Source organism: Triticum dicoccoides, chromosome 5A (assembly GCF_002162155.2).
Source record: "Triticum dicoccoides isolate Atlit2015 ecotype Zavitan chromosome 5A, WEW_v2.0, whole genome shotgun sequence".
NCBI classification, from domain to species: domain Eukaryota; kingdom Viridiplantae; phylum Streptophyta; class Magnoliopsida; order Poales; family Poaceae; genus Triticum; species Triticum dicoccoides.
This window is the reverse complement of record NC_041388.1, coordinates 2,649,464-2,672,854: the sequence shown is the minus strand read 5'-3', so window position 1 is coordinate 2,672,854 and position 23,391 is coordinate 2,649,464. Positions and strand designations below refer to the sequence as shown.

At 45.7% G+C, this 23,391-nt stretch overlaps 1 long non-coding RNA gene across 1 annotated transcript; it reads left to right on the top strand.

The window, feature by feature from the left end:
* Window positions 1–18,660: 18,660 nt before the first annotated feature.
* On the top strand, window positions 18,661–21,610 carry LOC119298714. Its single transcript, XR_005145928.1, has 3 exons — window positions 18,661–19,029; window positions 19,166–20,378; window positions 20,506–21,610. It is a non-coding gene; the product is annotated as an uncharacterized LOC119298714 (long non-coding RNA).
* Window positions 21,611–23,391: the final 1,781 nt, after the last annotated feature.

Below are 23,391 nucleotides of genomic sequence, written 5' to 3'. Positions count from 1 at the left end.
CCACACCTTAGATGCTTTGGTGATACAAGCTCTTCGGAGGCGTTGGATTTGTGACCCAACACCTCCTCGGTGGTTCGAATGGTTTTTTGCAGAAAAGCCCCAAAAGAGTTCAGCCACTGCTTACAAGCACAAAGACTGCTCAGATGCCATTTGATCTCAGATCAAACGACCTCCGAGCCTGTATCACCATAGCATCCAAGCTGCGATAGCACCTTATGTTTTCTCGCACGGGAGAGTATGAGGTGCTCCAGCACTGTAGATTCTATGGTGATACGAGTTCACTGAGATCTAACGGCCCACAGTAGGAGGTTTGAATGTTTATGCAATATACGGCTGATAGAGTTTGGGAAATGCGCAGAAAGTACAAGTACTACGCATGTGCCATCTGATCACTGATCATATGACCTAGATGCTCATATCACCGTAGCAGGTAATTCAGCTACAGGGAGCACCTAATACGAGCACCGGGGAGCCGTTGGATCGAAGATGCAGTGGCACACACGAGGCATGAATGTTTTATTTGCAAAAAAAACCTTTGGAGAGTTTGGAAATTGTGCATAATTACAAAGACGACTCCCAAGCCATTGGATCTCACTTCCAACGGTGTAAAAACTCGTATCACCATAGTATCTAAGCTGCGGGGTGGATGTGATATTCTATGCCGCTATCATTTTTGTTCGTAAACTTGCAAAATATGTGTAACTCGTGACGTTACTTGTCTAACCGCGCAAAGTGTTTGTTCAAAAAAACCATCCTACACTGAAATATCGGAACAACACACGGGGTCCCACTTGTCATTAATCAAATTTGGACAAAGCTAACAAATCTGAAAGATGAGATTCGAACTGGCAACCTGGACTACAAAGCGTAAGTCGATAGCCTGAAAAACGAACGGTTGTTGGCTTTGTCCCATAACTTGATTTTATACAGTACTTGCGTTGAGTAGAGTAGAGGGAGTGCCTCGTTAACACATGCATGACCGTTGTCTCACTTACTGGAGGGTCCTAGGTCTGCGATCTCAATCTCTCTTCTCTCCATCGTCTAACCTTTGCACGGGCACACACGAAGAGCGGCACTAGCTTGCTGTGGTATTATTACAACTAAAAAAACTTGGAAAATAGAAGAATTGCCTAGAACAAGAGATGTTGTGGCTGGTCGAGACGGAGCTAACCACATCTATCCTTCGTGCCACGTTTGCATGATGAAGCTGTGTGGATAGTGGGGTGTTTTCGACCGGCTGGCTGGGTCCCGAGGTCGAACCATAGGTACTAAGTCTGATACAGTATATTTTTACACGCACATTTTTCCTCCGTGCCGAGACATGGCACACCCTACCGCGCGGTTTCAGGGTCCTCCCGGATGGTGCATGCATATATTCTTCCTGACGTGGGACGCCCTACCGCGTGTTTTCTGGGTCCTCCTCGGTCATAGCGCCGAAGCAAGTAAATGAGTCGTCAAATCATGAAAGACCACCTTTCCCGCCGAGTACATCAGTGAAGCACAGTGGCTAGCTAGTTGGGCTAGTTCGACCGATTAGCTTGGCCGCCACCACATTTGTTTTTTCACCCCCTTTTTTATCTACTTACCGGCAAGTAAATTTAAATATCCACCGCGGCGTTTCTCTGGTGTTTGGGTGCGGCAAGATTTTTAATATTTTGATTGACGAGAGCAGGCGCGGCAGGATTTTTAATTTTTTGATTGACGGGAGGAGGCGCGGCAGCAATTAGTCACGATGACTCCGCCTGTAAAAACCCACTGCTCCCTGATGTGAGAAGTCGTCGACTGGTGTTTTACCATGGTGAAAACCAAAAGATTCCCCGCTCCCTCCGCCTTCATGTAGATTGCGTTGCCTTTCAGCCGTTTCGCCCCCTTTGCTTCCTCTTCCCATTGCTTCTACCTGGTGCCATGGCAGTGCAGCAGATCACGGAGTTCGAGGTGAGGCTCCTGACACAGGAGCTCCATGCCAAGGATGTGGAGCTTAGGGCCAAGGACGTGGAGCTCTGTGAGCTCAAGGAGGAGAGGAGTGCCACGCTCCTCCGTTATGTGCGGGAGTTCACGGAGCTTTAAAAGCGGCAGACGTCCACCACAAAGATGCTCGAGGCGTCAGCGGCATTGCTGCAGAAAGCGGGAGATACGATAGGCCATCAGGGGAGCCGGCTGGAGCGCGAGCGGGCCGATCATGACGAGGTCCAGGATCGCCTCAGCCACTTGGTGAACCAAGTTGCCACGCACGTGTTACATATAGGAGTAGTTGACATGCGCACAACATCATTTGTTATCGTCATATCTTACTACACTAGCAACAAGATTGTGTAGTACTGACGTATGAACCACTGCACATGCCTAGTAGTAGGAGCACTGTGTATGTTCAAGTGGATGCCGTGTTTCGCACTCCTCCATCGTAAGAGTGGAACCGCTTGCTGTAATCATTTTTTCTTTAGAAAAACAGTGGACACGCTCTACCGTGCGGATCCTCCTCCAGCCATGCACTAAATCACTCACTTTCGCCGACGTGTGGGACAGCCAGTACATGGGTCCACCAGCCATGCACTAAATTACTCCATAGTAGAGTGATGGTAGACTACCCCGATCGAACCACCGCAGTAATGCCCAATGAGCCGTCAAGTCACAAAACCCCCTCCTTTCCAGCAGTAAGTTGGACGGACGAAGCAACCATCATTTCAGTCTTCTCTCTCAGCTTTCTCTCTTGAAGAAAATGCCCACTCGCTTCACTTCTCCCTCATCTCGTTCCTCCTTTCACTCTTCTCTCTCAGCTTCCCCTCTTGGATGGATGCCGGAGCATCGGCCGACGTGATGTCTATGGCTCTGGCCAAAACCGTCGAGGCTCATGGTACGAAGAAGCGCAAGCACCCTGCCGAGACTACCACAGACAAGCTCAAAGCCAGCGCCCTGTCCAAGCCCCCCTCTCCGGGATCCCTCATTAAGCAACTCCAGGTAATGTCTCTTGTCGACGATCTTTTTCTCGATCTTGATTGTGTTTTTTCATCTAACACACAGTACTGGTAGTACAAATTTATGGGTGATCTTGCATGTGATTTTACTGTGCCAAATGACGGTTTTAAATTCCTCTTTTGACTAAAACATGCGAGAGGTTGGCACTGATTTCTTATAGATTACTTTCAACTACTCCCTCTGTCCCAAATTTATTGTCTTAGATTTGTCTAGATACGGATGTATCTAATACTAAAATGTGACTTGATACATCCATATCTAGACAAATCTAAGACAAAAATTTTGGGACGGAGGGAGTACTTTATGAACATCAATGCTACCTTTTAAGAGGGTATATTTGCCTCACTAACTTGTTTATGGATATTGCATGTAATCCCTCTGCTCTCATGCCTTTGAAGACATGTTCTAGTGTCTTTGTTCACTCATTTCTGTGCATATATGTAGTCATATATGGAGTATAATATCGAAAATCATCTTATATTTGTGAACAGAGGTAGTAATAAAATATGGTTTCTGTTTGAATTAGAACCAGGTCCATGGTGGCCCTACTAGGGAAAACCTTATACACATAATCTTAGCAGCAGCGCGGCACAAAAAGAAGCGCTACTGCTAATTAGCAGTAGCGCGGGTTTTTACCCCTCGCTACTACTAAGTTGATAGTAGTAGCGCGGGTTTTTAACCCTCGCTACTACTAAGCGGTCTCTACCGTGCTCCCCGACACATGCCATAGTAGTAGCGAGGGGTATAAACCCGCGCTACTACTAAATTGATAGTAGTAGCGCGGTTTTATACCCCTCGCTACTACTAAGTACGAGGTAGGTGAAGTCTCCATATCCTCGGCCGAATCCCCATCTCCTCTCCCAAATCCCTACTCTCTTCCACCATTCTCTCCTCTCACTTTCCATACGCTCTCACATGGACTTCTTGCCCATGCGCCCATCCATCTCCGTGGCGCCGAAAGAGGCCGCCGCCTCGCGCCACCAGCGTCTAGGAGCTCGCGGGTCTTCACCGACGTCTAGGAGGCCGCCGCCCCGCGCCACCACACCGGAGCACCTCACCACCGGTGACTAGCTCCGCTGCTCCCTACATCACCTTACTCTCTCCCTCGGTTTTCCTTTCCTCTCTCTCCCTCTGGTTTGACTCACCCTTCCATGTCCATGCCCATGCAGGTCGTCGCCATGGACGACCCGGAGCTATTTGGCATGGTCAGGAAGAGGAGCCCCCCGCCTCGGCCTGGCTCTGCCATAGAAACGGGCGCTCTCCAACAACCACTCCTGGATCTGGTCTTCCATTGTCCGTTCATGCCTCCTGCGACGCCAATCATCGCTAGATCGAGCCACTGCTACCATTGACAACACGCACGGGATCAAGATTTTTTTGTTTTTGAAAGTAATAGCAGAAGCGCGGGATATAAGACCCGCTACAGCTAATTAGCAATAGCGTTGTTTGCAATGCACGCTACAGCTAACCATGTATAGCAGTAGCGTGTGTCAACACGCGCAACTGCTACAAGTTAGCTGTGGCGCCGTATCAGTAGCGCGGGCACCCGCGCTACTGATACACCCAAAACCCGCGCTGCTGCTAGGCTTTTCCCTAGTAGTGTGGAGATGAAGTTCTCAAAGTCATGTCGTGTGAACTGGAAGACCTGATGATGAGTTCTACTGCTGAACCATCCAGCTGCTGTGTCCTTGTCGCCACGTGTCCTGAACTAGTGTTTTCCTGTAGCATTGTTGTCAGGCGTGTTCTCGAGGCTGTACTTGACCACAACAATTTCCTGGCTGTGCCTTCGATTACGACGGGTGTGGTTCTTGTAAAGCTTCCCAACAAATCTGATGCGGCCTGTCTTCATCATCATGTTTATGAGTGGAAAGACCATTCTGTTAGGTTCTCCAAGGTTGACAAGATGGTGATGGTGCATGTAGACATCTCACACGAAGTCCATGGCCCAGTCAGTTATGCGGGGTTCATCCCGTAGGTCGGTGGCAAGAAATAGTCTGCAGAGTTTAGTTAGTGCAACTTTGCTTGTCTGTAGTAAGTACTATTGTTCAGTACTTGATTTGTGTTTGTGAACCCTGTATTGTTTATTAGTACTGCCGCTTTTGGTGTGTGGCCAGTCCTGAGAACGGTCTATGTTAATGTCTGTCCACTCAATTCAGTCTGTATATTTTGAAGTATCCAGATCATATTTTTTGTGAGGACGGTTTATCAATTATGGTTACACTCCAATATCTGTATGCATTGCAGGGTTTATCGCACCCACCAGGATTTCCAGTCCCATGGATATTCGGTCCATATGATTTGTCCCGACCTTTGGACTGTGCTGCTTGTGGGAGTAGGCGGGGCCCCTACATGCCATGCGTAGTTGGATGATCAATCTTCTGTTTAGTACTTGAACATAGTGATTTCCTGGTAAGGATTCACTCATGTCACATAGAGTAAATCTTATTGATTTACTGTATAAATCTTATTGATTTAATGTCATGTTTTCTTTCTTTTCCTGCAATTTTACGATGCAGGTTTTGCCATGTGACATTTGTCATAGAATAAACCGTTTGGTTTGCTCTACGATGACAATTTTTGCAGGTTTCATTTCTTATGTCGTGTCAGTAACGAAGGCACTGTCCATCACTTATATTACTAGAAAAAATTGGATCAGTCTGTTGTCTGAGTACAAGCTGAATCCCTATGATGAACTGCAGTTTGGTTTAACAAAAACGCCACAATTAGTCCTTCTCGCATTTAAAAGAAATGAAGAAAAAAACTGGATCACGGTCACGGATCCTGTTGGGGAACGTTGCAGAAAACAAAAAAATTTCCTACGGTTTCACCAAGATCCATCTAGGAGTTCATCTAGCAACGAGTGATCGGATTGCATCTACATACCTTTGTAGATCACGCGCGGAAGCATTCAAAGAACGGGGATGAGGAAGGCGTACTCGACGTGATCCAAATCACCGGAGATCCTAGCGCCGAATGGACGGCACCTCCGTGTTCAACACACGTACGGTCAGCGTGACGTCTCCTCCTTCTTGATCCAGCAAGGGGAAGGAGAGGTTGAGGAAGATGGCTCCAGCAGCAGCACGACGACGTGGTGGTGGTGGAGCTGCAGTACTCCGTCAGGGCTTCGCCAAGCTCTACGGAGGAGGAGGAGGTGTTGGAGAGGGAGAGGGAGGCGCCAGGGCTTAGGTGTGGCTGCCCTCCCTTCCCCCCACTATATATAGGGCCAAGGGAGAGGGGGGCGCAGCCTTGGCCCTTCTTCAAGGGAAGGGTGCGGCCAGGGAGGAGTCCGTCGTCCCCAAGGCACCTAGGAGGTGCCTTCCCCCTTTAGGACTCTTCCTTTCCCTCATCTTTTGGCGCATGGGCCTCTTGGGGCTGGTGCCCTTAGCCCATATAGGCCAAGGCGCACACCCCTACAGCCCATGTGGCCCACCGAGGCAGGTGGACCCCTTGGTGGACCCCCGGACCCCTTTCGGCACTCCCGGTACAATACTGATAATGCGCGAAACCTTTCCGGTGACCAAAACAAGACTTCCCATATATAATTCTTTACCTCCTGACCATTCCGGAACTCCTCGTGATGTCCGGGATCTCATCCGGGACTCCGAACAACATTCGGGTTACTGCATATACATATCCCTACAACCCTAGCGTCACCGAACCTTAAGTGTGTAGACCCTACGGGTTCGGGAGACATGTAGACATGACCGAGATCGCTCTCCGGTCAATAACCAACAGCGGGATCTAGATACCCATGTTGGCTCCCACATGCTCCTCGATGATCTCATCGGATGAACCACGATGTCGAGGATTCAAGCAACCCCGTATACAATTCCCTTTGTCAATCGGTATGTTACTTGCCCGAGATTCGATCGTGGGTATCCCAATACCTCGTTCAATCTCGTTACCGGCAAGTCACTTTACTCGTACCGTAATGCATGATCCCGTGACCAGACGCTTGGTCACTTTGAGCTCATTATGATGATGCATTACCGAGTGGGCCCAGTGATACCTCTCCGTCACACGGAGTGACAAATCCCAGTCTTGATATGTGTCAACCCAACAGACACTTTCGGAGATACCCGTAGTATACCTTTATAGTCACCCAGTTACGTTGTGACGTTTGGTACACTCAAAGCACTCCTATGGTATCCGGGAGTTACACGATCTCATGGTCTAAGGAAAAGATACTTGACATTGGAAAACTCTAGCAAACGAACTATACGATCTTGTGCTATGTTTAGGATTGGGTCTTGTCCATCACATCATTCTCCTAATGACGTGATCTCGTTATCAATGACATCCAATGTCCATAGTCAGGAAACCATGACTATCTGTTGATCAATGAGCTAGTCACCTAGAGGCTTACTAGGGACATGTTGGTGTCTATTATTCACACATGTATTATGATTTCCGGATAACACAATTATAGCATGAATAAAGACAATTATCATGAATAAGGAAATATAATAATAACGCTTTTATTATTGCCTCTAGGGCATATTTCCAACAGTCTCCTACTTGCACTAGAGTCAATAATCTAGTTACATTGTGATGAATCAAACACCCATGGAATTCTGGTGTTGATCATGTTTTGCTCTAGGGAGAGGTTTAGTCAATGGATTTGCTACATTCAGGTCCGTATGTACTTTACAAATATCTATGTCTCCATCTTGAACATTTTCACGAATGGAGTTGAAGCGACGCTTGATGTGCCTGGTCTTCTTGTGAAACCTGGGCTCCTTGGCAAGTGCAATAGCTCCAGTGTTGTCACAGAAGAGTTTGATTGGCCCCGACGCATTGGGTATGACTCCTAGGTCGGTGATGAACTCCTTCACCCAAATTGCTTCATGCGCTGCCTCCGAGGCTGCCATGTACTCCGCTTCACATGTAGATTCCGCCACGACGCTCTGCTTGCAACTGCACCAGCTTACTGCCCCACCATTCAAAATATACACGTATCCGGTTTGTGACTTAGAGTCATCCAGATTTGTGTCGAAGCTAGCGTCGACGTAACCTTTTACGACGAGCTCTTCGTCACCTCCATAAACGAGAAACATTTCCTTAGTCCTTTTCAGGTACTTCAGGATATTCTTGACCGTTGTCCAGTGTTCCTTGCCGGGATTACTTTGGTACCTTCCTACCAAACTTACGACAAGGTTTACATCAGGTCTGGTACATAGCATGGCATACATAATAGACCCTATGGCTGAGGCATAGGGGATGACACTCATCTCTTCTATATCTTCTGCCGTGGTCGGACATTGAGCTGAGCTCAATTTCACACCTTGCAATACAGGCAAGAACCCCTTCTTAGACTGATCCATATTGAACTTCTTCAATATCTTGTCAAGGTATGTGCTTTGTGAAAGACCTATGAGGCGTCTTGATCTATCTCTGTAGATCTTGATGCCTAATATATAAGCAGCTTCTCCAAGGTCCTTCATTGAAAAACTCTTATTCAAGTAGGCCTTAATGCTGTCCAAAAGCTCTATATCATTTCCCATCAATAGTATGTCATCTACATATAATATGAGAAATGCTACAGAGCTCCCACTCACTTTGTTGTAAACGCAGGCTTCTCCATAAGTCTGCATAAACCCAAACGCTTTGATCATCTCATCAAAGCGAATGTTCCAACTCCGAGATGCTTGCACCAGCCCATAAATCGAGCGTTGGAGCTTGCACACCTTGTCAGCATATTTAGGATCGACAAAACCTTCCGGCTGCATCATATACAATTCTTCCTTAAGGAAACCATTAAGGAATGCCGTTTTGACGTCCATTTGCCATATCTCATAATCGTAGAATGCGGCAATTGCTAACATGATTCGGACGGACTTTAGCTTCGCTACCGGTGAGAAAGTCTCATCGTAGTCAACCCCTTGAACTTGTCGATAACCCTTAGCGACAAGCCGAGCTTTATAGATGGTCACATTACCATCCGCGTCTGTCTTCTTCTTAAAGATCCATTTATTTTCTATTGCTTGCCGCTCTACGGTCAAGTCAGTCAAAGTCCATACTTCGTTTTCATACATGGATCCTATCTCGGATTTCATGGCTTCCAGCCATTTGTCGGAATCCGGGCCCGCCATCGCTTCTTCATAGTTCGAAGGTTCACCGTTGTCTAACAACATGATTTCCAAGATAGGGTTGCCGTACCAATCTGGTGCGGAACGTGTCCTTGTGGACCTTCGAATTTCAGTAGGAGCTTGATCAGAAGTATCCTGATCATCATCATTAACTTCCTCTCTAGTCGGTGCAGGCACCTCAGGAACATTTTCTTGAGTTGCGCCATTTTCCGGTTCAAGAGGTAATACTTCATCAAGTTCTACTTTCCTCCCACTTACTTCTTTCGAGAGAAACTCCTTCTCTAGAAAGGATCCATTCTTGGAAACAAAGATCTTGCCTTCGGATCTGAGGTAGAAGGTATACCCAATAGTTTCTTTAGGGTATCCTATGAAGACGCATTTTTCCGACTTGGGTTCGAGCTTTTCAGGTTGAAGTTTCTTGACATAAGCATCGCATCCCCAAACTTTTAGAAACGACAGCTTAGGTTTCTTCCCAAACCATAATTCATACGGTGTCGTCTCAACGGATTTCGACGGAGCCCTATTTAAAGTGAATGCGGCAGTCTCTAAAGCATAGCCCCAAAAAGATAGCGGTAAATCGGTAAGAGACATCATAGATCGCACCATATCTAATAGAGTGCGATTACGATGTTCGGACACACCATTACATTGAGGTGTTCCAGGCGGCGTGAGTTGTGAAACTATTCCACATTTTCTTAAGTGTGTGCCAAACTCGTGACTCAAGTATTCTCCTCCACGATCTGATCGCAGGAACTTGATTTTCCTAACACGTTGATTCTCAACCTCACTCTGAAATTCCTTGAAATTTTCAAAGGTCTCAGACTTGTGTTTCATTAAGTAGACATACCCATATCTACTCAAGTCATCAGTGAGGGTGAGAACATAACGATAGACACCGCGAGCCTCAACACTCATTGGACCGCACACATCAGTATGTATGATTTCCAATAAGTTGGTTGCTCGCTCCATTGTTCCTGAGAACGGAGTCTTGGTCATTTTACCCATGAGGCATGGTTCGCACGTGTCAAATGATTCGTAATCAAGAGACTCTAAAAGTCCATCAGCATGGAGCTTCTTCATGCGTTTGACACCTATGTGACCAAGGCGGCAGTGCCACAAGTATATGGGACTATCATTATCAATCTTACATCTTTTGGTACTCACACTATGAACATGTGTAGCATTACGCTCGAGATTCATTAAGAATAAACCATTCACCATCGGAGCATGACCATAAAACATATCTCTCATATAAATAGAACAACCATTATTCTCGGATTTAAATGAGTAGCCATCTCGAATTAAACGAGATCCTGATACAATGTTCATGCTCAAAGCTGGCACTAAATAACAATTATTAAGGTTTAAAACTAATCCCGAAGGTAAATGTAGAGGTAGCGTGCCAACGGTGATCACATTGACCTTGGAACCATTCCCGACGCGCATCGTCACCTCGTCCTTCGCCAGTCTCCGCTTATTCCGCAACTCCTGTTTTGAGTTACAAATGTGAGCAACCGCACCGGTATCAAATACCCAGGAGCTGCTACGAGTACTGGTAAGGTACACATCAATTACATGTATATCACATATACCTTTCGTTTTGCCGGCCTTCTTGTCCGCTAAGTATTTGGGACAGTTCCGCTTCCAGTGACCACTTTCCTTGCAATAAAAGCACTCAGTCTCGGGCTTGGGTCCATTCTTTGGCTTCTTCCCGGCAGCTTGCTTGCCGGGTGTGGCAACTCCCTTGCCGTCCTTCTTGAAAGCTTTCTTTCCCTTGCCCTTCTTGAACTTAGTGGTTTTATTCACCATCAACACTTGATGTTCCTTTTTGACTTCTACCTCTGCTGATTTCAGCATTGCAAATACTTCAGGAATGGTCTTTTCCATCCCCTGCATATTGAAGTTCATCACAAAGCTCTTGTAGCTCGGTGGAAGCGACTGAAGGATTTTGTAAATGACCGTGTCATCCGGGAGATTAACTCCCAGCTGAGTCAAGCGGTTATGTAACCCAGACATAGTGAGTATGTGCTCACTGACACAACTGTTTTCCTCCATCTTACAGCTGAAGAACTTGTCGGAGACATGATATCTCTCGACCCGATCATGAGCTTGGAAAACCATTTTCAGCTCTTCGAACATCTCATATGCTCCGTGTCTCTCAAAACGCTTTTGGAGCCTCGGCTCTAAGCTATAAAGCATGCCGCACTGAACGAGGGAGTAGTCATCAGTACGTGCCTGCCAAGTGTTCATAACGTCTTGTTCTGCAGGGAGAACAGGTGCGTCACCTAGCGGTGCTTGTAGGACATAATATTTCTTGGCAGCTATGAGGATGATCCTCAGGTTCCGGACCCAGTCCGTGTAGTTGCTGCCATCGTCTTTCAGCTTGGTTTTCTCTAGGAACGCGTTGAAGTTGAGGACTACGTTGGCCATTTGATCTACAAGACATATTGTAAAAAATTTAGACTAAGTTCATGATAATTAAGTTCATCTAATCAAATTATTCAATGAACTCCCACTTAGATAGACATCCCTCCAGTAATCTAAGTATAACATGATCCGAGTTAACTAGGCCGTGTCCGATCATCACGTGAGACGGAGTAGTCAACATCGGTGAACATCTTCATGTTGATTGTATCTTCTATATGACTCATGCTCGACCTTTCGGTCTTCTGTGTTCCGAGGTCATGTCTGTACATGCTAGGCTCTTCAAGTCAACCTAAGTGTTTGCATGTGTAAATCTGTCTTACACCCGTTGTATGTGAACGTTAGAATCTAACACCCGATCATCACGTGGTGCTCTGAAACAACGAATTGTCGCAACGGTGCACAGTTAGGGGGAACACTTTCTTGAAATTATTATGAGGGATCATCTTATTTACTACCGTCGTTCTAAGTAAACAAGATGCAGAAACATGATAAACATCACATGCAATCAAACAATAATAGTGACATGATATGGCCAATATCACATAGCTCCTTTGATCTCCATCTTGGGGCTGCATGATCATCTTGTCACCGGCATGACACCATGATCTCCATCATCATGATCTCCATCATCGTGTCTCCATGAAGTTGCTCGCCAACTATTACTTCTACTACTACGGCTAACGCGTTTAGCAATAAAGTAAAGTAATTTACATGGCGTTTCTCAATGACACGCAGGTCATACAAAAAATAAAGACATGCAAGTCATGATTCTTATTACAATAGCATGAACATCTCATACATCACATATATATCATTCATCATTCATCACAACTTTGGCCATATCACATCAAAGAACACTTGCTGCAAAAACAAGTTAGACGTCCTCTAATTGTTGTTGCAAGTTTTACGTGGCTGCAAAAGGGTTCTAGCAAGAACGTTTTCTTACCTACGTGAAAGCCACAACGTGATTTGTCAACTTCTATTTACCCTTCATAAGGACCCTTTTCATCGAATCCGCTCCAACTAAAGTGGGAGAGACAGACACCCGCCAGCCACCTTATGCAACTTGTGCATGTTAGTCGGTGGAACCGGTCTCACGTAAGCGTACGCGTAAGGTTAGTCCGGGCCGCTTCATCCCACAATACCGTTGAAGCAAGATAAGACTAGTAGCGGCAAGAAAGTTGACAACATCAACGCCCACAACAAATTGTGTTCTACTCGTGCAAGAGAACTACGCATAGACCAAGCTCATGATGCCACTGTTGGGGAATGTTGCAGAAAACAAAAATTTTTCCTACGGTTTCACCAAGATCTATCTAGGAGTTCATCTAGCAACAAGTGATCGGATTGCATCTACATACCTTTGTAGATCACGCGCGGAAGCGTTCAAAGAACGGGGATGAGGAAGGCGTACTCGACGTGATCCAAATCACCGGAGATCCTAGCGCCGAACGGACGGCACCTCCGTGTTCAACACACGTACGGTCAGTGTGACGTCTCCTCCTTCTTGATCCAGCAAGGGGAAGGAGAGGTTGAGGAAGATGGCTCCAGCAGCAGCACGACAGCGTGGTGGTGGTGGAGCTGCGGTACTCCGTCAGGGCTTCGCCAAGCTCTACGGAGGAGGAGGAGGTGTTGGAGAGGGAGAGGGAGGCGCCAGGGCTTAGGTGTGGCTGCCCTCCCTTCCCCCCACTATATATAGGGCCAAGGGAGAGGGGGGGGCGCAGCCTTGGCCCTTCTTCCAAGGAAGGGTGCGGCCAGGGAGGAGTCCATCCTCCCCAAGGCACCTAGGAGGTGCCTTCCCCCTTTAGGACTCTTCCTTTCCCTCATCTCTTGGCACATGGGCCTCTTGGGGCTGGTGCCCTTGGCCCATATAGGCCAAGGCGCACACCCCTACAGCCCATGTGCCCCCCCGGGGCAGGTGGACCCCTTGGTGGACCCTCGGACCCCTTTCGGCACTCCCGGTACAATACCGATAATGCGCGAAACCTTTCCGGTGACCAAAACAAGACTTACCATATATAATTATTTACCTCCGGACCATTCCGGAACTCCTCGTGACGTCCGGGATCTCATTCGGGACTCCGAACAACATTCGGGTTACTGCATATACATATCCCTACAACCCTAGCGTCACCGAACCTTAAGTGTGTAGACCCTACGGGTTCGGGAGACATGTAGACATGACCGAGATCGCTCTCCGGTCAATAACCAACAGCGGGATCTAGATACCCATGTTGGCTCCCACATGCTCCTCGATGATCTCATCGGATGAACCACGATGTCGAGGATTCAAGCAACCCCGTATACAATTCCCTTCGTCAATCGGTATGTTACTTGCCCGAGATTCGATCGTGGGTATCCCAATACCTCGTTCAATCTCGTTACCGGCAAGTCACTTTACTCGTACCGTAATGCATGATCCCATGACCAGACACTTGGTCACTTTGAGCTTATTATGATGATGCATTACCGAGTGGGCCCAGTGATACCTCTCCGTCACACGGAGTGACAAATCCCAGTCTTGATCTGTGTCAACCCAACATACACTTTCGATGATACCCGTAGTATACCTTTATAGTCACCCAGTTACGTTGTGACGTTTGGTACACCCAAAGCACTCCTACGGTATCCGGGAGTTACACGATCTCATGGTCAAAGGAAAAGATACTTGACATTGGAAAACTCTAGCAAACGAACTATACGATCTTGTGCTATGTTTAGGATTGGGTCTTGTCCATCACATCATTCTCCTAATGATGTGATCTCGTTATCAATGACATCCAATGTCCATAGTCAGGAAACCATGACTATCTGTTGACCAACGAGCTAGTCACCTAGAGGCTTACTAGGGACATGTTGGTGTCTATTATTCACAGATGTATTATGATTTCCGGATAACACAATTATAGCATGAATAAAGACAATTATCATGAATAAGGAAATATAATAATAACGCTTTTATTATTGCCTCTAGGGCATATTTCCAACAGATCCTAGTCAAGTTAGAAAGCTGATTATAGCAGACCAGACACGATCGCCGCTGTCTCGCACAGATCGAGCACCGACAGTTGCTCTAGCACTAGCAGCGGCAGCAGCTCAGTCTGATCCAGCCGAGGATTGGGCACCGACCGCGTCAGTGGATCAGTCTGATCTACCGGAGGATCGGGCATCGACAGCGGCACCTGCTCCGACACCGACACCAGCTGTACAAGGAGCACCATCTCCGGTAGCAGCAGCGGCTTCGGCACCTGCACCAACACTTGCACTTGCATCTGCTCTGGCCCATGCAGTTGCACTGGCAACAGACTAGGCTGCAGTTCGCACTTCATATACCAAAGTCCTTACAAAAACCAACATGTCCACCTTCTTGGTAAGCATTGGCCGCCCAAGTGCTTTGTTCTTTTTTCTTGCCATGTTGTTTCACATGATTCACTGTGTTGATCTAACTGTTTGGGTATGTCTTCTTGTTTGCAAACAGAGAATTCCTAGAGCAACGAGGGAGTCGTTCAACAATTCGGGCGACTGCAGCCAAGTTTCTGTTACCATGCGAAGCCTTGGTGTGAATAAACCTGCTCAACATACCATAAGTACAATGGATGGTCGCATGATGATTGATGCTAAAGGATGGTCAAGGTTCAAATCTAAATCATATCTTGCGGTAGGGGATGATGTCAAAATCGAACTTTCTCGGCAAGGAGAGCTGGTCCAAATCAACTTTGAAATTCTTCAGTAGCAGCACGCAACTGCCGAACTGATCTATCCTCTGAGAGATTTTGATGTAATAATCTGGCATGGTGAAACAAGTGTCCTGTGTGTATAAGTAGTACGACAGTATTATTTATCACATGGTATATCGTTGATAGAATTGCAACTCTGATTGCTGGTTAGGAACTGTCATTCGATTTCATTCCAACAGCTGCCGTGCTTTATTCAATTTTGTGTATTCGCCTTGTGACAGCATCTAAAACTAGCGCCGTACCGATCGCTTGCAATATTGAAAGCGCTGAGGTAGAACACATGGGCCCCAAAAGATGCAGGGTCGGCCTGCGGCCCAAAGTCCAGAACCGTGAGCCTATCTGAGTATTATATTCTTAGCCGAACCCCCATAAAAAAAGCTGAACCCCCATAATGCCCGTGCGTTGCAGAGGGAGTATATTTCTCGGCAAGGTGAGCCTGTGATATAAAGATTTGTATATTTCTTTACAAAGGGAGTATCTCTCTGTCAAAACATATATTTATGTGTAACTAGTTACTCCTGTCTTTCTACTTCCTTTCACTGATATGTGGGGCAACCGGCAATGGGGTCCACGTGCCATATGCACAAATTAGAGTGCACAACTTCACGGTAGACACACCCTAGTCGTAGCGCCGCAGTAATGCCCAATGAGCTTTCAAATCACAACCCCCCTTTCCAGCTTTAGTAGTAAGCTGGACGGACGAAGCGACAATATTTCACAGGGCCTGAATCCCCTTCTCCCTCGTCTGCTTGTTCAGAGAAAACCCCCTCTCGGCGATTGCATAGGGTTTTCTCATGGAGAACCAGGTACGAATTCTTCATCCATTCCCGATAAATCCAAGTCCCTTGGTCGCAGGTAACCCTAGGATGGCAGCCGCCGCCGTTGATGCATTTTTCTTCGTACTGAATCTAGTGTGTTTCATTTGCAGTGCCCAAAGTGCGAGTACCCTACAGGTTTCTGCGCCCTCGGCCAGACGCCACACTTGTTCCTTCTCATCCTAACACAACATTTTGAAACACGCACAGTATGTTCCTAGAATCCTCTTTTCTATCCGGAAGGGTGGGTTTTTTTTAACATGCTGTGTTCTCATATTATTTTTCCTGCAGTGCATTATTTGCTATGCCAGAACACATGTACTCAAGATGCTCGGCCTTGCCATAACTGAATACACTAGTTTAATGGTCACAGTTAAGACAAGCCATGGATATAAGTTCTGAGTTGGGTTCATGAACCAAGAAGATCGCTGCTTTTTATGGCCGAACTTGGATAAACTTTCTCAAGTGTTACGGACTGAAAGTTAGTGCACGAATGTTGATGGAAATAGAAGAACCTTGTCTCATATTCACTGCGATCTTCCACCCCGACGTTGTTCCAATTGTTCATCCATGTTAGTTTTATATCTGGTTCTTGCTTGTTGCCTCGATTACTTCTTAATCCACCTATTCTGTCTAACTAATCACAATTTAACTTTAGAAGTAGCAATGAATCTCTCACGAAGATGCTACTTCTAACTAATATTTTCTTATAATTGGTGGCACCTGTAGGTTTTATCAGAGTTAAGCAGTCTGCTCGTTTGTTACTTTGTAATAACTCGGCTGTTACTAATGGCACTGAAGTTGACTGGATCGACATCCACAAGTTCCTACACTTTATTGATTGTCTTGAGGTCCTTGTGGGGCGTTTCAATGGTGGAAGGCCACATGGGATATGTGTGCCAGTGCCGCACTCGTTGAACAGGTCCAACTGTGTCGAGAAACTTATGGTACGAGTTGTTTTCTGTTATATATGTTGTTCATAAACTATTGCTTATACATAGTTTTACAGCTGTGATCTTCTTGAAACATGAACTGCCGAGTTCTATTGTTCCTATACAGATGCCTGGCCATGGTCGGGTCAGACTTGCGCTTGGTCACAACATGATGTTTATGTCGACCTACTCAATTCCCCTTGAAGGTGAAAAGATACTTATTCATGGGTGGTCTCAAATAATGAAGGTCCGTCCATCTTGGAGAATAGGACAGAAGATTATGTTCATGCTTTTCCATGGCTCTAAAGCGAATATCCTGTTTATTGACCACGTTGCGAGATGAAGCCGCTTTCAAAAGGTTGTGGGTGCGCGGGGTGGCGCCTGGGCCTTATCCTGGGGCTTGGCGGCCTCACCCTTGATTAACTGTGGGCAAAGTAGCACTGTTCGAGGCGTGCTTTGTATGGTTGAACCTGTATAAGTACTCATACTGCTTTCAGCTTTGGTTGTTAAGTGCCCCTGCTGGTTTCAGTTAAGGTTGTTAAGTACTCCTGCTACTTTTACAGTCTGTCGTGTTTCTTCAGTCCTGTCTTCCTCCAGCCGCCAAAACCAAACCAGCACCGGCGGGGCCGCCTGCTTCCGCCTCCCACGGCTGGCTGCGCCTCAGCGCACGCATCGCCGCCCCACCGTCTCCTAAATCGTTAACGCCGACGTCCTCCGCGCGCTTTGGTGCGCTCGCCGTGGCGCCGCCCTCTCGCGTTGTCAACATGGTCAACAAATAATAGGAATCGGCAGAAGTACGTGGAGAGGATGACAGTAGGGGCCCACCACGTCAGCGTATGGAAAAATAAAATGCTTCCTCCTAGTGTTTTTCTGACATCTGGGACCCACGACATTGTGAGCGTATATAGTCAATAGACAAGAGAACAGCGCAAGATCGGCTGACACCGGGGACGTAGCTACTCGAGCAGTATTTTTTTGTTTGGTACTGTTGAGACGGAGCAGGGTTTGAACTGGACTGTGGACCGTCTAGCCCAAGCTTATATTTTATGTTCATCATGTGACCAGCCCAGCTATTTTTTCTTTGTGAAAATGAGCCCAGTTTATTTTTTTTAGAATATTCCCAATCCAGGCCTACTTATTTTTCTACGCCCTGATGGGCTGCAACTCTTTCAAGATACCTGCAAATCTTGAAAGTAATATGAAATGGGTTGTAAATATAAAAACATATGACAAATTGGCAATTACTTTATAATTTCTGAATTTTTTCACATTTTCAGATTCCTATTTCACTGGGCATTAACCTAATTTAAATATATCTTCAAATTACTTTAAATCTGGCTCGACATTTCGGTATGAAAAATAGTTTGGAACCCACAGAAATATTCGAAATTGGCCCTGGCCAACCAAAAAAACGACTGCAATAAATTGCATAAGAAGTTGCCATGATCTATATATCTCTCCCTAATAATAAAGCACGGATTGAGTCTCTCGGTTCACCATCACGGTGTTTTTACAAAAGAGTCCAGGTTGTTTTAGGTAATAAACCCGGAGTACAATTTAAAGTTTGTGAACAGAGATAACGTTTCGTTCCAGCTTGGGCCTTTTCTAATGGGCCTGCAGAAAAACAATACGTATAGGACACAGGAGCACGGGCTCCTCAATGCGTACGGTAGCGCCGCCGCGCGCCCGCTCCTCTCTGGCGCCGCCGCCGCCGCCCTGCTCTCGTTCCCCTCCCTATCCATCTCAATCTTCTCCGGTGCCACCACGATCTTCAACCTCCTGCCGCCGTATGTCTCCGATTTGGATCGGAGTCCGTGTTCCCCCAGGATAAGTGCTGCAACACAAATCCATGGCGTGCCCGACCCAGATTTGAGAGTGACTTGGCTGCCATTAGAAGGAGCCCTCGACCGGAATCTCCATTAAATCGCATCATATCGCAACTTTTGAAGAGTCGTCCAGGATCGTCTCAGCCGAGTTCGCCAGAAGAAAATCCGCCGCCCAAGCGTACTACACGTGAGCCCGAAGAACATCCCCTGCCGAACATGCTACCCCAGAGGTATGTACTAGCTTTTGCCAAATTATTCTATAAAATTTTCATCTACAATGTCAGAAAGTACTGCGCCTTTTTTCTGCAATCTTTGTATTTGTTCTGCTTGAAAAAATCTAGGACTGATCTGTCTGCCATTGTTCAGATCACATCTTCCTTTGCTAGAACACGTGAGCTGATTCCAACTTTGGCCTCAAGTTGCTCCCGTCGATGACAAGTGGTTAGTTTTATGGGGTTCACAATTGACTTTTTCAACTATAATACAATAGTCAGTGCATGAGACAGAGATAACTCATGTTGGATCGACACCTCCATATCAGAGATAACGTTTTTAATGGAGGATAATTCATATTCAGTTCTCCTCTCAATTTTGGTGTTGCCAAGCTTGATCTTTATCCATCTAACTGACTGAAAGTGCCTTCTAATCACTATTGAACGCATATGTTAGTTAGTTTGACTGTATACACCACATAAAAAGTAAAAACATTCTCGAGAAACAAAAGGCACACCTATAGGATTTTTTTTCTTAACAAAATGTATTAATTTGACTATTTGAGTATAAAAATTGTGCAATCGCAATCTTGCTTTTTTCAAGGAAAACAGGGGACTGCTACGTACTCGATATGGATCGAGGCTAATTATTGATCTCCCAAGTTAAAAATATGAAAATAACTTTCATTTAGTAATGGATATATAGTCAAGAAAGGATGCCTTTCCCTAAAGATACAAAGCAAAATCATGTTCGTGTATGTCCGGCTGACAGATGAATCGATCTCCTTTCAAGTATCAACCCAACAACCTTCGTGTACGGGTCCATTGGCCTGCGTAGCACACATCCCTTCACTAATTCCATCAGTATCATTCTTAACAAGGTAAGTATGATTCCCTAATCACTGATTTTATTAATTGATCTTTGATCCTTCATCCCTAATGTCGTTATACCTTATTGATTCTATAAAAGATCTCAAACAGGAACATACCATTATTGAGGCTACAATTCCTATAACTTGCCTTGTCAATTTGATAAAATTACATGTGTGATGGAGGTTGTAACTTATTACGGTTTACATTGTCAGAATGATATCTGTGTCATCTCTAAACATATGTATATATTTGGTGTGCCGGATTTTCTGATGTAGATGCTATATAAGAGGAAGCTATTCGACAATCCTGCTCAAGTTGGTACGGATCAGACAGATTTTATTCAGTAATATGCTTGATAGATACAAGCCTCCCTCTTCTGCCCTTCTTTTCTCCATCCTCTACAGGTCACCAACACATGTGAATCGTTCTCGTCAAGAGCATGCTTGTGACATCATTACTATATGTGATGCACGGCAAAAGGATGTTGTCAGAATGTAAAAACACATTTAACCATTTCCTGTTTTTTTCCTTGCCCGTTTTCGCCGTCATATAAACTGCATCTCCCACTGTAACGGACAACCAAATTTGTTTTCTTAAAGGTTTTAATCATTTCTATTGCAGCTAAGTGTTCAAGTACAATCTCTAGCCAAGTTCTCTTTGTTGTTGTGTTGAATTTTGAGGAAAGGCGGCCAAGCAGCTCGTGGCATCTATGTCACGCCTGCTCTGCCGCTGCCTTGACCCGCCGACGACGTCGCTGGTTGAGCCGCAAGGTTGCAAGATCATCGTGGGGCCCATTGCATGGGCTCCGAGTATGCTTGATTGCCATGTCGGAGGCGAAGGTGCTAGAGCTTGGTGGCATGTTTGCATTTGTGGATGCATGAATAATTGTCAAGGAGGCCGAAGCCAGCGCTATTACGGTTGGACTGAAGGAATTGTATAACGTATTCTGAGGCTCCTTGGTGGTGGAGATCGACTACGCAGTGGGGAAATGAGCTAGGGGCTGATTCTGTAAGCAGATCATTGCCGTGCCCAATTATTGTTGATATTAAATCTGCGCTGAGTATTTTTTAGGCATTATCACATCAGAACTGTCAAGAGGGACAAACAAGGGACTGGCTCATGAACCAGCCAATGACGCTAAAGCTCATGGAGACCTTGTGGTTGCGTATGGTGTCCCAGACCAACTCCATGATCAGCTCTGGAAGGAAAATAATGCAGCCTTGATGTCGGCCTAAGTTTTGATGTAATCCTAAAAAAAGATATTGCTTGCAGATAGGTTATACATAAACATGCATGTTGTAGGTCTGTTAATTTTAGTTTTGAATACTGAGATCTATTCATATGCTTTCCTTACTCTTATGGCTAAAAAAATCCAGCAGACAGTGACTGAAATTTGTTAGTTTTACTCAACTTGCTGCTGCTTGATCAGTACTCAATCAGGCTGAGGGTGACCATGATAGCTGGTGTTGAGTAGGTATATGCATTGAATTTTCCGTTGTGCCAAGACTAACACATTAGAATCTTCCAATTTGGTGCTACCATATTTCAAAGTAAGAACACTATGATGCAAAGGAATCTTATTATGTAGCCATATGTAATCTCAATTTGTTGTTATGTATAAACTATGATAGGAGTAGGCCCATATAGTTGTGTATCCATTTTTGCCTTCTACTGATCTATGACAATGGGGATGTGCTGGACTAAGTTGTCGTTGCTATTGAAAAGCAAAGGAGTGGAACGCGCAATTTTTCAATCAGTGGAGGTTATCTTTCATATGGATTTTATTATTAAATTTTTAGATGTTTCATGTAACCATCTATTATGCTACTGGCAGTCCCTGTACATTATTTTTTATCTGCTCTAAAAAATTATCTTGGTTTATAAGCATCATACATTTTAATGTATAAGTAAGATTATGAGTTGATCCAGTGCCAAAACAATTCAGTTGAACATGTTTGTTCTAGCAGTTTTAGGCAACAATTAATCTGCATATGAAGTTTGATTCCATGTGAAGTCTATGATTGATTTTTCTGGGATTCTTCAGGTTTGATTGGTGAAGTTACATTCAGCAAAGAAGATATGTTTATTTGTAGGGAATTTTTGCAGTTACAATCCATCCAACCATATATAAGTATGAAATTCTCATTCTTTAACAATGTGTACATGGCCTCTACTCTGTCATGTGTTGAGAAAAGGCTGGGACATATATTGTTATTTGTATAATCTTACATTGTAAAATAGTTTGTGGTAACAAACATGTTAACAAGGGCGCAAATTTTTCTATACATACTTTCAGAAGTACTCCCTCCATTGTTAAATATATGACATTTTGGTAGTTTAATTTGAACCACCAAAACGTAAGGAAACAGAGGGAGTACTATTAACTTATTTGGCGGATTTCCCGAACTAAATCACTAATTTGAACCATTTATTTCTGAGCTATGGAGGAGAGCAAATATTATTCATGGTATATTGTAATTAAGAAAGAAGCGTGATTTAATTGTAAAGAATACATGATAAGTATTTGCACCAATACAATATCTATGCCACTAGCTTGATTCTCGCACCTTGCATTTTTCCCGTTGCAACGCACGGGCATTTTTGCTAGTAAATTATTAAAAAAAAGAGGGAGTGGTCTGACTTGTGGGCCTGTTTAGTTGACGCGTATGCAAGATTTTTTTAGTTATTATATACGTCAACAAACGATTCTATCAGACGTAACCGTTGGATGTCAATCCAACGGCCGTTGTGTTTCTTCAATCTCTAATTTTCTTGCTCCAGCCGCCAAAGCAGCGCCGGTGGGACCGCCTACTCCCGCCTCCCGTGGGCGGCTGTGCTGCCGCGCAGGCCTCAGCGCCCCCTACTACTCCCACCGCTGGTCAGGGCATCCCTCTACTCACCCACACCCCCTGTTATTGTGCGGCGATGGCAACCTCACACCGCAGCCGAACCGGTGAACCCTCGTACTCCTCTCCGCGCGGGCTTCCACTACCGCTCTTCCCCGGCTCCGCGTCGTCCCCTTCCTAGGCCTCGCCATCGTCCACCGCCATGGTGCTCTCGGTGCGGCGTGGTCAATGTGGTCAACGACCGACTTTCATCGGAAGAGTACTGTACGTGGAGAGGCTGACAGTTGGGTCCACGACAGCCGCAAGGAAGTGCCTCCTTATTACGCAGAAAATAATTATTCCTCCACCAGACAGCAGGGACCCATCGGACGGGCCACTAGTATTTCGCGAAAAAAAAACGTTTCCCTCTGACGGCTGGGCTCCACAGGACGGGCCACCGTATTTCGCGAAAAAAACATCCCCCCCGCTGTTAGCTCAGACCCACTGGAAGTGCCTCATTACGCACAAAAAATGAATACCCCGCTGCTACCTGGGACCCACCTTGGTGGGAGGCTGACTTGTGGGCCTACTAAGTTGACTGGGACGGAGGCCTTTGTAAACTTTAGTCAATATATGAATGATTCTAGCTCCAGTGACCGTACGATCTCCATCCAACGGCCGT